At 41.7% G+C, this 14985-nt stretch overlaps 1 long non-coding RNA gene and 1 pseudogene across 1 annotated transcript; one reads left to right on the top strand and one right to left on the bottom strand.

The window, feature by feature from the left end:
* Positions 1-6306: 6306 nt before the first annotated feature.
* On the bottom strand, positions 6307-7672 carry LOC103639668 (ankyrin repeat domain-containing protein, chloroplastic-like; annotated as a pseudogene).
* A 429-nt stretch (positions 7673-8101) lies between these two features.
* LOC103637814 (uncharacterized) lies at positions 8102-8667 on the top strand. Its single transcript, XR_558379.2, has 3 exons — positions 8102-8234; positions 8315-8441; positions 8545-8667. It is a non-coding gene; the product is annotated as an uncharacterized lncRNA (long non-coding RNA).
* Positions 8668-14985: the final 6318 nt, after the last annotated feature.

The following is a 14985-nucleotide window of genomic DNA, read 5'->3' as shown; positions in this document are numbered from 1 at the left end:
CGCCTGAGGACACCCTCGAGCAGGAGACATAATCATGACTCGTCTGAGGCCAAGCCCGGGCGAGACAGGCAGTCACGACTCATCTGAGGCCAAGCTCGGGCAGCAGACGCAGTCACGACTCATCCGAGGCCAAGCTCGGGTAGCAGACGCAGTCACGACTCGCCTAAGGCCACTTTGGCAGAACTGTCCGCACCCGGCCTCCTCCACCTCTTCCCGCCTCTCGCTCTAACCGCGCCACGTTCCACATGTCGCGGCCTCCATCCACCTAACGCCCTCCAATCTGCCTCCCGACGCAATTCACGGTCCCACACACCCAACGCCCTGCCCCCCGAGCCTACCTCCCAATGTCACCTCCCTCGCATGTCGACCCCGCACATGAAGTTTGGTTGATAACATCACTAAACAATGACCTATACATACACAAGTGTCACCCTGCCAGTTGATTACCTCACTAAACAATGACCTATGCCTGCATTAGTATTACCCGTTGCAACGCACGGGCATATACCTAGTTAGTGGTGAAGCACTGACGAGCACCGCAACCATTATCTAACGCGTGTGCGACACTAACATCGGAAGGGGAGGCACTTACAAGCCAGGCCCATGCGGTAGCAAGAGAGAGAAGAGCGCGTGTGGGCACGCGAAATTTTAGCAGGCGCGAATACATAGGCTGACAGGTGGGGTCCGCTAGTCAGTGAGAGAGGAGTCTTAAATTCAAAATTTTCAAATCTGCAATGGATAGCTCCAAAAATTACAAAAAATATGTTTCGAAAAGCTAAAAATATGAGGATTCCTCCCCTATAGCTCAAATGGCCAACATCGCCCTAATTAATTTTTTCATAATTCAGAATCATTGCTAGATTGCATGAAAGCCTATTTTTCAAAACTCAAATATGTTTAACTAATCATCAAGATTAAGTAAGGGACTAATCTAATCTCCAAATGAACATGGTTAAAGTAGCAACTTACTTATAACATTCATGGGTTTTTTCATAGCCAACACTTCTTATCATCTTTAGTCATGTAAAGTAATACATATAAATTTTCTATAAAAATGCACATAACACTCCATGATGTTAAAGAATGATGATTATGATGCTTGAGGGCATAATCTTAACATAGGTAAACGTAATGGTGTGTGACATCTATACTACTAATTAAGAACGCAAGGGGTAGGCTGGCCCATTCCTGGTTCTGCCATTCCCATTCCCAACTCTGTTTTCATTCCCAACTGTGTCCTGCGACCCCATTCCCAACTCCTGTGTGTTTGCTTCATTCCCAACTCCGCGACCCCCATTCCCAACTCCTGTGTGTTTGCATTCCCATTCCGCGCATGTGATCCGTTTCCCATTCCCAAGCGTCCCACGCATGTGACCCGTTTCCCATTCCCAAGCGTCCCGCGCACCGCAACCAAATTTTTACCAAAAAAAGCTAGCAGCGTGGGTTAAAGCTCACAGCCAACCAAGACTACACATGTTGTGGTGCGCACTAGACCTTATAAACAAGTGTGTGCACAGTTCAGTGAACAATGTGGTACTATTTTTAGATTGCCAACACGGATTACACTTTTCCTCGGAGGCCCATCTGCTTGTGGCCCAGAGCAGCCCACCCCAGCGCCGTCCTCCTCCACAGGGCCACCCCGCGCGCCGTCCTCCTCCGCTCCACCCTGGCGCGCCGTCAATGCTAGGGCGGCCCACCCCCGCGCGCCGTCCTCCTCCACAGCCCACCCCGCGCGCCGTCCACCTCCGCTCCACCCTGGCGCGCCGTCGTCGCTAGGGCGCCCCACCCCCGCACGCCACGAGGCCCATCCCCGCGCGCCATCATCGCCAGGGCTCCCCACCCCCGCGCGCCACGATCTCCATTGCTGCACTAGCTGCAATCCCCCACGATCTCCCTCTGAACTGCTCCACTCCCTCCACTTCGATGATGATAAATGTGGGCGCGACGTCTCCACGCTCTTCTTTCCCTTCTTCCTGCCACGCTTGCTCTCGTCGTCCTCCTTGCCGGCAGACTTGCCCGCGGGGACCCGCTTCTCCGCCTTGGGCTTCTTCTCGGCGGTGGTCTTCTCCGCCGCGGGCTTCTCCTCAGAAGAACCATCAAGTAAGTTGTATACTGCACTGATAAACCTGCACTAAAATACCTTGAATATTGATCTGGAGAATTTATGTGCCTTGAAGCTTTCCAGTTATTGTTTGATGTGGAACAGTTTGTCTTAGCTGACAATATTCTCTCATATAAAAGATCTGCAATCAATAAAGGTTAGCCAATGAGACCACATAAGCACAAACTTATATAGAGGTTATTGAAGAAAAAGAAACTAACTTGATGTAGCCTGAACAGAACATAAAATGAGTCATTTCCATTAAATCTGCTGGTAGAACCTTCATTTTGTTTAGAAGTTCCATCTACAGCTTCATATGAGCAAACACAGAAGTGTTCCTCTTTCATTTCACCATTAGGAGATAATTCACCCTCTTCTGTTTTAGGCCTTAAATTGTTGTGGGACACCGAATATGCACTAAATGGATGTACACCCAATCCATACAAAGATGTCATCCTGTCATGTTTTATTCTCTGTTGAAATGATAATGATTATTAATAAAAAAATTTGGGTTTCTTCAATGTTTTTAAAGCATATAGAAAATATGTGGAATCCTGAATCCTATCACTTATGTATCTAATTTTGATGCTTTCACCACATATGATTGGATTGAACAACAAAAACGAATGGTAGGAATAACACGTGCATCAGCAACAGTCATGAAGAGAAAATAGATCCAGTTAGGGGTGGGCAATCGGTTTTTTCGGTATATTCGGTTCGGTTTTTCGGGTGTTAGAAAACTTCGGTTTTGAGAAACAGAGAACCGATTGGTGTTTAGCCAAACAAAAAACCGACGTCTTCGGTTTTCGGTGTTCCGGTTCGGTGTTCGGTTTATACTGAAATTCACCAAACTTCAGTGCACCAATGTCCTAGCATCCTAAATTCCCACCAGCGCTATGCTTGGCTGCTCACCACCGTGGCCCATGCGTGCTGTCCACTAACTTGACGTGCGTGGGAAGGTTGATGGGCCAAGTTGGGCCATGGGCTGATTCATCAAATAATTTCAAATTGGAGCAAAACAACCAGCCAACCGCACAATCGCAGTAGTCCTTCGGTTGTTCGGGTGTTCGGTTCTTGCAAGCTGGAAACCGACACTGCCACCGAAAACCGATCTGCACACAAACAATAACCGACACCGAACCGATCAACCGAAAAAACCGAAATTTCGGTTCGGTTCGGCTCGGTTCGGTTCGGTGTTCGGTTTACGGTTTAAAAGTGCCCAGCCCTAGATCCAGTTTATGCAAGACCCTACCTTCATAGACGGAATTGTTTCATTCCCACCCATAAATTCAGCCACAGACTCAGCACGAGCACTTTTAGAGCCATTACCACCTATCAGGTAAGATTAAACCACTGAGAACTGAGTACTTAAACAACAGCCAATTAAGCTATGAGACAACATAAGGTAACTACAAAGGGTGTACCCTTTGCTGCAGCATTATTTGTTTTCCCGCTACATGCCAATTATATTATTTTGTGAGTCCAAAGTCTAAATCGTATAGTTCGTGAATGAATCTATAAGTAAATTCTTCGTGACAGTCTTTGGGTGGTGGTGGTGGTCGTCGTCGCAGTGCGTGCATCGATCTGCATCATCATCTTCTCTCTCTCTTTTTTTTCTGCTCTGAAGAAGCAACGAGACGAACGAACGGATGGATGGATGGATGGATGGATGGGAGCCAGAATAGAAACAGAGAGAGGGAGAGGGTGATGGGTCAGAATAGAGGAGAGAGCCTTGGAAGGGAGGAATATGCTTGCGGTGTACCTAGGAGCATACCTACGCACTGGGTGATTTGGTACTAAAAATACTGGCGCCGTCTTAAGACATTGAAGTTTATGCCCTCAACAACCTGAACTGCTCCAGCTAAATATGTTCAGAATGAGATAAGCACGGTTGGGTCATAGGACATGACGATAGGAGACATTTTTCTCGAAAATACCGTGCAACTGCTTAAGAGAAACTTCTTGTTTTCCAATAACTGTGTTGTTTTTATTTGGTGTCGAAGAGTGTTTTAATTATTGTGTACAAAGCTAATGACACATGATTATGTTCATGCCGTTTATCGAATTTATTCCTTTTGTTTTTATCTCTGTTGCATTGACAGTTCATGTCCCAATTCTTTTTATTTCCAGCTTGATGGTCACTACTGGCTCACTGGTTGCAAACTGTTGGGTGCTCCAAGGTAGCAATAGGTTTTGTCTATAAAGTGTGGGACTGGACAGACATAAGGCAACTTCTCAATCCTGATCAGGTAATATAGTTTTATGTTTATGTTTATAGTTTTATGTTTATGTTTTCTAATGAAGTCAATATAATCATGGTGACACACGATCATGATAAAGTAATTAAGTATATGCATGTGTAAATATATGCTAATGTCAAACACTTCCTATAACAATTTGTTGTGTATGTTTCCACACTAAGTGTGGAACAGGATAAAGTAATTAAGTATAAGTATGTGTTGCAAATTAGATTTGCAATAGTGCTTTAAAATATTCTGTTAATTAGATTTCCAAAACATCTCTACTATCTCACCTCTTGCTGCTCACCACCAAGGCGGTTATACTTCTTGTTGTGACTATGCATAAAACCTTCCCTACCGAAATGTCTAATTCATACTTTTTGCTCTTTTCTCCATACTTTTCTACTTAATATTAGTGCTTTAGCCTCAATAGACCCTTTACACTCTTTAATCATCAAGATATATATAATAGCCTCAATAGACCCTTTATTCTGTTTAATCATTTCATTAAGATATAAGTCTGCTAACAACAAACACTATAAATGCCTTATGATTATGTAGCCAAACATCCAAAAATATTGACAAACATATAATTCAATCATTTTTTCCAGTTATGATAACCTTACCTGTTTGATACCAATGGTACCCAAATTTATCGTAAATATGCTTTTGGGGATGCCTTATAGGTCTTTATATCTTCGCATAGACTACTTATTGAAAGCTACTTAGACACCCTTGATCATAGACATTCTGACTGCCATTTGATATGTACCAACGTATTCATCAGATTGCAAAACTCGGGTAAAATAAACATAGCCAGAAAGCAAACATTTTTTTACAATTGTTTAACATTTCTGATTCAAACAATAATAAAAGCAGGCCTGGTGCAATGGTGAGAGCTGCCTCACTGAGTCACTGGGTCACAGGTTCGAAACAGCTCCACAGAGACAAGGCTTGCCTCGGATTATCCCTTCTCTAGACCCCACTCTTGTCTCCGGCACTGGGTCTGCCCTGGTTCAGGCCCACTAACAAACTTCCAGTAGTGGGGTGAGTCATAAAGTGTGGCTTCATCCAGTAACAAATTTTGGAGACTGAATGTAGTTATATAATCGCGTAGCTTATATATATATAATATATATGCCTCTGAAACAATCAACTACAGAGATCTAGGAAGATAGCTAATCTAATAAATTTATAAACAACATGTAGAATAAAACAAGAAATAATATAACAAAAGGCATGAAAATAGCAAAAACATAAGCGGTCTCCAATCTGTACAAGGGGTGCATATGTAACAAGCTACAAATCACCTTTTTCTAGATTACAAATCAGCTCCTCCGAACAAGGTATATAAAAATATGGCAGCACCTGAACACCAACGAGAGAGTAGTAATCAGGGAATGATGAAGTAGCTTATGATGAAACCATAGGGAATATGTAGGTGGACAACTGAAGTATACTTCACACATTAGGGATTCCAAATACAAGAGGTGAGAACGGATCCTTGTCTAACAATCAAGAAAATCAGATTGTATGGAAAATAGTAATATACAGTAATCTTCAAATATAAAGAAACTTTCACGTGGAAAAGGTATGGGGGGGGGGTTAGTGGCAACATGGAGCAAATGTACCTACCTACAACCAGCTGTTTGGACTGAACAAAATGAGATGGAGGATTGGTTTCTGCCAATGACCGAGAAGGGCACAAAACCAGCTCACTATTTACTTTGTGGCAAATCTAGAAGAAGAGAAGTGCAATAATCTTCCATGGAGACAGGAGATAGATTAGACTGTCTTTGCAGGGATAAGGATGAGCGCTCCTCCTGGGTTTTGATGGGAATTCCAGAGCATGACACCTCATCACAATAATGAGGCTCTGTATAAACTGTTTACGAGTCATCAAGGAACCTAAAGCCATGAAGACAAGCCTAAATAACTTTGCTTGTGTTAGGCTCTGTACAAACTACAAACTGTTTAGTGTTTACAAGCATGCTAAAAAAGGTTTGTACTTACCTTATCTTGGATGAATGGATTTGCTGAGTTCCTTAAAAGATAATTGATAATAGCAGCCTTCTTTGAAAGAATTGCTTTGTGGATCGCTGGTAAGCCATCCTGAGGAAACCAGCAAAAAAATCCAATGAACAATAATGATCTAAAAACAAAGAAGCTGTATAGCTATTTTGCAGTCAGGCGGTGGCAATTACCTTATCAAGCGCATTTATGTCCACATTATGTTTTAAAAGGCTATTCAATAGATACAAATCACCGGATGCAGCAAGGGTGTGAAGTGGAAGTCATTTACTCTGCAAGGAATAGATACAAGGTCACATTACACGTGAAAACTAAACTTGAAATAACAAAAATCAGCCTACAGACAGGTGAAGAGGCAAATTTTAAACATAAAAATCTCTATGGTTCTCATGATTCAAAAGCAAATTATTAATAACACTACAACAACTGAACTTCTCTAAATACAGATTTCTTACAGAAGTAGCTATTTCCAGATCAGGCACTCGCTTGTTCAGAAGAATCTTCTCCTCATTTGAGAACAACTTCTGACGGCCCTGAAGTATAACAGAAAATGTCACTATGCATAATAAAAATAAATATAAGAATGATGCAAGGTGAAGAACAAAGTTGCTCTAAACTAATTTGTTATTTCAACCAATTGGCCAAACAACAATCAGTGCATTCTTTCATAAAAAGAAACATTGTGCAACAATCAGTCATCTTTAAGTAGCAACAAAAACAAGCCGGTGGATTAAAGCCGCAGCGAACAGGCTAACATGACTAACAAGTTTACCAAGGCAGTAAATGTGCACCCAGTTATTGTTAATATCTGTTTGAGCATCAATTGCTGTGATTTGGTCAAAGCCAGTTGGGTGATACAATAGAATGTGGCGATAGGAGTAAAAGTACACATTCTACTTTGCACCACTGCTGATGGCGCTCATAACATCGGCATTTTGTTTGACATAAGCTCATGAATTGTCATCTATTGCAGTGCCATTGTTAGATTTAGTGAGTTTGGACTTCCGATATTAGAATTATATAGGTTTAAACTACTCCAGTTTGTTGTAAAATCTAAACACAAAAATGTTGTAATGGCTGCCATTGGCTCGCACAGTCTCACTGTTCAGGTGGGGTAAATCTCCAAAACAAAAATGTAGTCACTATCCTAACAAAAATGTAGTCAATGAAGCAATTCTTATGTATGTAAATACAACTCCAGAAGTCAGAACTCACCCTTAGGACTCTTGCTGTCCTCCATCTCATCCTGAACATATTCCCTACTTCTAAAAAACTCATCAATGTCGTCAAGGGTGGTGGAAGATGGACGGCGGCGTCATGCCGTCGTCCCGCGCCGGCGCGCCGTGCTGCGTCCAGGCTCGAGAGGAGGATTGGCCGGTGTAACCGACCGTTCATGCCTGGGCCGGATATTCGGACCACGTAGACACGTAGTACGTGTGTCTTTCTACATGGGCAACTGAAGTATACTTCACACATAGTTTACTAGGTGGTCATAACTAACATTTCAAAAGTCAGTGCAGAGTAGCATTACTACAATATCTTATATATGTAACAATGCTCTTCAGCATTTTGCTAAATTCTTGTAGTCCAATGTCGTTCTAATTTGTATGATAACAAAAAACAATGTAGTTTAACTGCAAAACATAAATAACGGTCAAGTTAAATCAACATAAGACATGTGCAATTTTTACAATAAAAATCTTACATGTGTTACACTACTATTGTTTTTCTGTTATCTCATCTAATCCTTTTCATGATATTTTGTATCTTTGCAATGATGTCATGATCGATCCTATAGGATCAATGACATCAGTTACACTTAACCAAAATAGGACAGTTGCAGACTTGCGTCCCTTTCCTCCGTAAGTACATGGTTCACTTGTCACATCTATCTATCTATATATTAATGAAGAATCTAAGATAAAGTTCGTGTTTTATGTAGTTTCGTGCTATTTGACGATATTCAAGGTTTCAATAACTTACCACAAGTAAAGAGTGTCTTTGCGAGGGTAGTTGTTAAGTTTCCTAGGCATCGTAATAGTCAACACTTCATCCTACAGGACATCACTGTGAGTCACTTCATCAAGCTTTAAAATAGAGTCAATATAATCATGTTATTATATCATAGACTTTTTTGACTTATACGACATGTATTCTCAAAAAAATATCTAGGGAGCCAAAATCGAAGCAATTTCAAACGGCAATAATGTCGAACGGTTCGACGTCTTACTCAAACAAGGATACACATATACATTGTATAAAGTGGCATTCTGTCTAAACTGGGCGGAGGTTCAATTTCGGAATATTGTGCATGGGCTAGAGTTGGGATTGATAACACATACTATTGTGGAGCCATTCACTAAACCAATTCAATTTCCTCCATTTCCAAAATATCTTATGCCATTTCATGATGTTTACCAACAACCGCATAAGACGTTCGTAGGTAATCACCCTTCCCTCCATATGGTATATAACTTAACATCTTAAGTTTGCAAATTATTCAAAGGTAACTAATCACATGTGAATGGCTCAGACATTATTGGCATAGTTGTTCATTTGGAGCCATTAAAGTATATCGGTGGAAGGCCATACAAAGAGGTTGTACTAATGGATTCCAGGTCATATTAATTCATAGTTACACATTAATTCACAGTTACATTCTTTTTAAAACATTAAACATTTGTTAGGTTTTAATCAAACAATTATTATGTGTTTTATAGGTGGAATCTAATTGTCATGGGGGTATGGACCGATCTCCTGCAGAGAAATGCTCTACGATGGGCATTAGCTAAAGTTGACAACAATATAATTATTGCAACAATGATGCGTCGTAACAATAAATACAGTAATTTCTCCTATACCTAGCATCTTTCAACATATATTCAATTTTCATGTTTATTATTAATTCTATACTATAAATAACAATAGGATGTTTGGAAACTTCGGACTATAGCACCATTCATTTCAACCCAGATCATCACACTACACACCGGCTGCAGAGTGAGTGCTTTTTTCAATATATTGTTAAAAACATTTAAAATTATGATGATTTAAAATAATCATGTTTTTACAAATCATGTTCTAAATTGCAGTCATTCGACACTCGTTGATTCAAAATCCAAGGAGTCGTGCCATCAACAATTTTCTGGAGAACAGACAAGCACAATTGACAACTATGATACCAGATTGAGACGTGTTTTAGCTTATTATAGTAGATATACTTTATTAATTATATGTAGTAGAACACTTAGTAACAATGATTTGGTCTCTATTTGTATTGGTCATGTGTCCAGTCTTAATGGTGATAGCTTTGTACAAAACTATGTGACTTATCTATGAGCTAATAAAGAGGTTCATCACCGTGTTTTTGTTACCAATGTTCTTACCAACTACTCCCTTTGCGGTGGTGTGTTCTACTGTGCAAAAAGAGAGTCCGTGTGTTGCAACGGGAATATATAATACAAGTATACTACGATAACTTATATACAAAATATGTGTTATATTTGTATATAAGTTATCGTAGTATACTTGTATTATATACAGGTATACAACTGTCATATTTGTAATTTTAATGTATGAAAGACATGCATTTAATAAAACAGATGCAACAACTCAGTATATAGATGAGAAATGACACAAATGAGCCTGACAATTTCATCATAACAGTATACCCTAAAGTTTTATTCATCTGCAATTTCCATAGTGCTTCTTAATATGGTTATATTTAAATACAAAAAATGAGAATCAGAATATTTACCCGAAGGTAGTAGACAACAAGTAGACTACCATTTGGTTTCATGGGCATTTCATGAGCAGAGTCAAAGAGGGACTTGTGAAGATGTTTCGCCTCCTCGAATCCCAGGGCAGATCCATCATTTTATCAACTAAATTCCTTTTAATGCAGATAACACAAAATTCGGTCACCATCATCTCAACATGATAAACCCAAGAGTTTTTTAATGCATCCTCAGCATGTGTCATATTTGCTGAGTGTTGCTCTTTCACCTTAGAGCAGTAGCTTCTATGATACATAAACGTTTCTGTTAGGAGGCGACATTCAATTCTGACACGAACCACAGTCACTGCCTCACTAAGAAATGAAATGCCATCTTTTTTAAAGTTTTCTGTAGCAGAGAAGCTTCCATGCCCTGTGCACTTTAGCACAAGAAGTGCCATATCATATTTTTGTCGTTCCAGCAGAACTTGTGCTATCTTTGGATGTGTTTCCTTGCTAGAGATTTTGGGAAGATGAGAGTATGCCTCCTGCAAAGGAAGCAGGGTTGCATCACAAACATAAGATAATGAAGACAAAATCCATGAAACTCAATTAAAATGGCACTGCATACATATACAGACGAGATTCAAATCTGAAGTCAATGGTACCATGAACAGAAAAAACAAATCATTGTTACATAGCAGTACGTAACACAAACTATAACACGATTCCAATAACAAAACACTACAATGCAAATGTGTTCAGGTAAGTGCAGGCAGCCAACAAAAAGAATGTCTGCAATTCAAAGAAAAAGTAAACACAGCACGCCTGTGATCCTTGCAATTGCTATGCTCAGTTAAAAAATCTCCTCGTTGTGCTTCATCCACACTTGTGTTATGGAAACTATATGTGGGCTACCTTCCGTCCTGGGGATGTTGCATAGTGGGCAGAGCTGACCCTTTATTAGTTAATGCCATTAGGGATAGCTTATTAATAATGATCCTTACCTTCTGAGTTATCTCAAAGGCAATGTCAAGAGCCTTCTGGTAAGCCTCTCCTGCTGGAACACAGTAGTTTGCTAAGCCTGAAACACAAACACACATTTATGATTTGTTGCTGTAAGTACTAAGTAGGTAAAAACAGGTAACAACTAACAAGGCTAGCATATGATCCTAGGAACTCGTTGTGTACCTCCAGCTCTTTATAGTGCAGCAGACGGAAGCAGATTACTCTGGTAGTTTTGGTTAGGTTTTGTGTACCTTTTAATTTAAGTACATCAAAAAATGCATGTACAATTACCATAGTCAAAGCATGCAGTGGGAAAGTTCTATCATGACAAAGAAAACCAATGTCAATTTTGATTCTAGAAAAGTAAACACATCATGTAAAGTCCTGCTTGCTGGTTTTACCTTTTCAGCATCAACAAATTAAATCGACTATTTGAAAGGTAATTAAAGTTGATGTAGATGCTTACTTCTACAAGTTCCTTATGCTTGAGTCTTTGTTTCGAACTTTTGCTAGCCACGTCAGATTATTTTCTGTGAAATCACGTCCAGTTACAGCTAGATTTATCACGTCACAATTGAAGATGAAAATTGCACCAGTCTGGGGACTCCCTATGTATTTCTGTTTTTCAGGCTATTTTGTTCCAGAGCATCTTGACATTTTCTTAAAAAATTCGTATATAAAACTAAAAAAGAAAAACACAGGGTGGCTTGTGTAGGTTATATATTTCCATACCCAGGTATAATAGCAAGGCTTGTTTCTGGCAGTCCAAGTTCAGCATTTTCTCCTGCACAGATTGAAATAACAGTCTTAAAGTATAATCAGTGCAGTTAAAGTATAATCTTAAAAATACAAGATGATACAAGACTCCTCATAGGAATGGAAAAGGGCTATGCTGACTTATTAAACAGCAGTCAGTACTTATTTTCTTTCATCCAAATTACTCAAGGATCATATAATCTAAAGAACTTTGAAAGTATTCAAATATGTGTAGCCAGTAATAAGGTATCTGGCAGATCATCGGCCCGGTGGAGCGGAGAGCAGCGCGTAATGCGACGGCCAAACCGCTGCCAACGATGTGTTTTAGATACATTTTCTGGCTGTCGTCCTGAAGGGGCAATGGCTGAAACAAAACAAATCTCGCAGAAAAACGGTGAACACAAATAGTAGTATAGACTACAGAACACTACTTTCGATCGATTAGCTCGTTTCCTCCTCGCTGAAGAACTGTGCGACCGAGTGTACTGTAGCAGCTGAATTTTTTGTCAATCTGTGCCTGTATTCTGGTGATCTAGCCACTCATCCTCTGCTCTGTTGATCGACTTTTCAGCCCTGCTCTGTTGTTGTCCGCCGTGCATCGATTTGGATCGGCAGCTCCAGCTATATAATTACAATAAAGCAACAAATTTAGAGATGAATTTCAATTGACTTCCATTTAGCTCGATAGGACTTTCCCTATCTCTACAAATCATTGCTATTCGACTAGAAATTGAGCTTATATTATCCTATGTTGAAGTCTGATAAGATTACTCATCCTTTGTATACAGGTTTTCTGACTGATTGGAAGACGTAGATGGACCCGTTTCAAAATAATGATGTTCATTATCCATTAAGAGAATTGTCTAGCAACACTGTTGAAGGTATATCTACTAATAAAATGGCTTATTTGACATTTCAACAATGTTTAAAATTGAATAAATTTGATGGTTTAGGAGAATGTGTTGATGCAAGTCAACGTAAGAGGGAAAGAGTGATAGTCGCCTAGAGGGGGGGGGGGGTGAATAGGGCGAAACTGAAATTCTCAAAAATAATCACAACTACAAGCCGGGTTAGCGTTAGAGATATAATCAAGTCCGCGAGAGAGGGTGCAAAACAAATCGCAAGCGAATAAAGAGTGTGACACATGGATTTGTTTTACCGAGGTTCGGTTCTCGCAAACCTACTCCCCGTTGAGGTGGTCACAAAGACCGGGTCTCTTTCAACCCTTTCCCTCTCTCAAACGGTCCCTCGGATCGAGTGAGCTTTCTCTTCTCAATCACTTGGAACACAAAGTTCCTACAAGGACCACCACAAGATTGGTGTCTCTTGCCTCAATTACAAGTGAGTTTGATTGCAAGAAAGAATCAAGAAAGAAGAAAGCAATCCAAGCGCAAGAGCTCGAAAGAACACAAGCAAATCACTCTCGCTAGTCACTAAAGCTTTGTGTGGAATTTGGGAGAGGATTTGATCTCTTGAGTGTGTCTAGAATTGAATGCCTAGCTCTTGTAAGTGGTTGGAAGTGTGAAAACTTGGATGCAATGAATGGTGGGTGGTTGGGGTATTTATAGCCCCAACCACCAAACTAGCCGTTTGGTGGGGCTGACTGTCGTATGGTGCACCGGACAGTCCGGTGCACACCGAACATGTCCAGTGCGCCAGCCACGTCACCAAAGCCATTGGGTTCCGACCGTTAGAGCTCTGTCTTCTGGGCCCGTCTGGATGTCCGGTGGCGCACCGGACATGTACTGTAGAGTGTCCGGTGCGCCAGTATGGGCGTTCCTGACTTCTGCGCGCGCTGGCGCGCATTCAATGCGCTGCAGGTAGCCGTTGGCGCCGAAGTATCCGTTGCTTCGATGGCTCACCGGACAGTCTGGTGCACACTGGACATGTCCGGTGAATTATAGCGGACTAGCCGTTGCAAATTCCCGAAGCTGGCGAGTTCCTAAGGCCGCTCTTCCTTGTGAAAGGGAAATGTGCCCTTGGGCCATTTCTAAGTATTTTGGTGATTGAGTGCCAACACAAGTGCTTAAATGTGAATCTATGACCATGGATGAACAAAGTGCAAATCAAGAGTAAAGGTATGTTTCTAAGCCTTAGTACATTGGTTTTGTGTACTAATATACTTGTCTAAGTGTTAGAAACAGAAAGAAGAAGAAAAGAAAACAGGTGAAAAAGGCTTGGCTGTGTACAGCCAAGACTCAGCTCTGTCTGGCACACCGGACTGTCCGGTGGTGCACCGGACAGTGTCCGGTGCGCCAGGCTGCCTCGAGCGAAGTGGCCGCTCTCGGGAATTCGCCGACGGCGTTCGGCTAAAATTCACCGGACTGTCCGGTGTGCACCGGACTGTCCGGTGAGCCAACGGTCGGCCGGGCCAACGGTCGGCCGCGGAATCCACGCGCGACACGTGGCCGTGCCAACGGTCGGAAGGGGGCACCGGACTGTCCGGTGTGCACCGGACATGTCCGGTGCGCCAACGGCTCCCGCATCTGCAACGGTCGGCTTCGCCATTTAAGGAAGGAAATCGGGCACCGGACAGTGTCCGGTGTGCACCGGACTGTCCGGTGCGCCCGACGACAGAAGGCAAGGATGGCCTTCCAGATTTGTTCTCAACGGCTCCTAGCTGCCTTGGGGCTATAAAAGGGACCCCTAGGCGCATGGAGGAGTACACGAAGCAACCTTAGAGCATTCTTGATCATCCACACTCAGTCTTTGCGCATTCGTTTGTCATTCTCAGTGATTCGAGCTCCGTTCTAGTGAGAACTTTGAGATAGTCTTTTGAGCTCGATTCTTGGCCGTGTGTGTGCGCATTTTGCTGTGGATTTGTGTGTGTTGCTTCCCTTCCTTACTCTGTGATTCTTTGTGAACATCAAAAGTGTAAGGGCGAGAGGCTCCAAGTTGTGGAGATTCCTCGCGAACGGGATAAGAAAAGAAAAGCATAACACTGTGGTATTCAAGTTGATCATTGGATCACTTGAGAGGAGTTGAGTGCAACTCTCGTCCGTTGGGACGCCACAACGTGGAGTAGGCAAGTTTTGTACTTGGCCGAACCACGGGATAAACCACTGTGTCTTCTCTGTGTTGAACTCTTTGTGGTTATCGTATTGTGCAAGATCTTCTCTCTAGCCACTTGGCAT

This window comes from Zea mays, chromosome 9 (assembly GCF_902167145.1).
Source record: "Zea mays cultivar B73 chromosome 9, Zm-B73-REFERENCE-NAM-5.0, whole genome shotgun sequence".
NCBI lineage: Eukaryota > Viridiplantae > Streptophyta > Magnoliopsida > Poales > Poaceae > Zea > Zea mays.
This window is presented reverse-complemented; position numbering and strand designations above follow the sequence as displayed.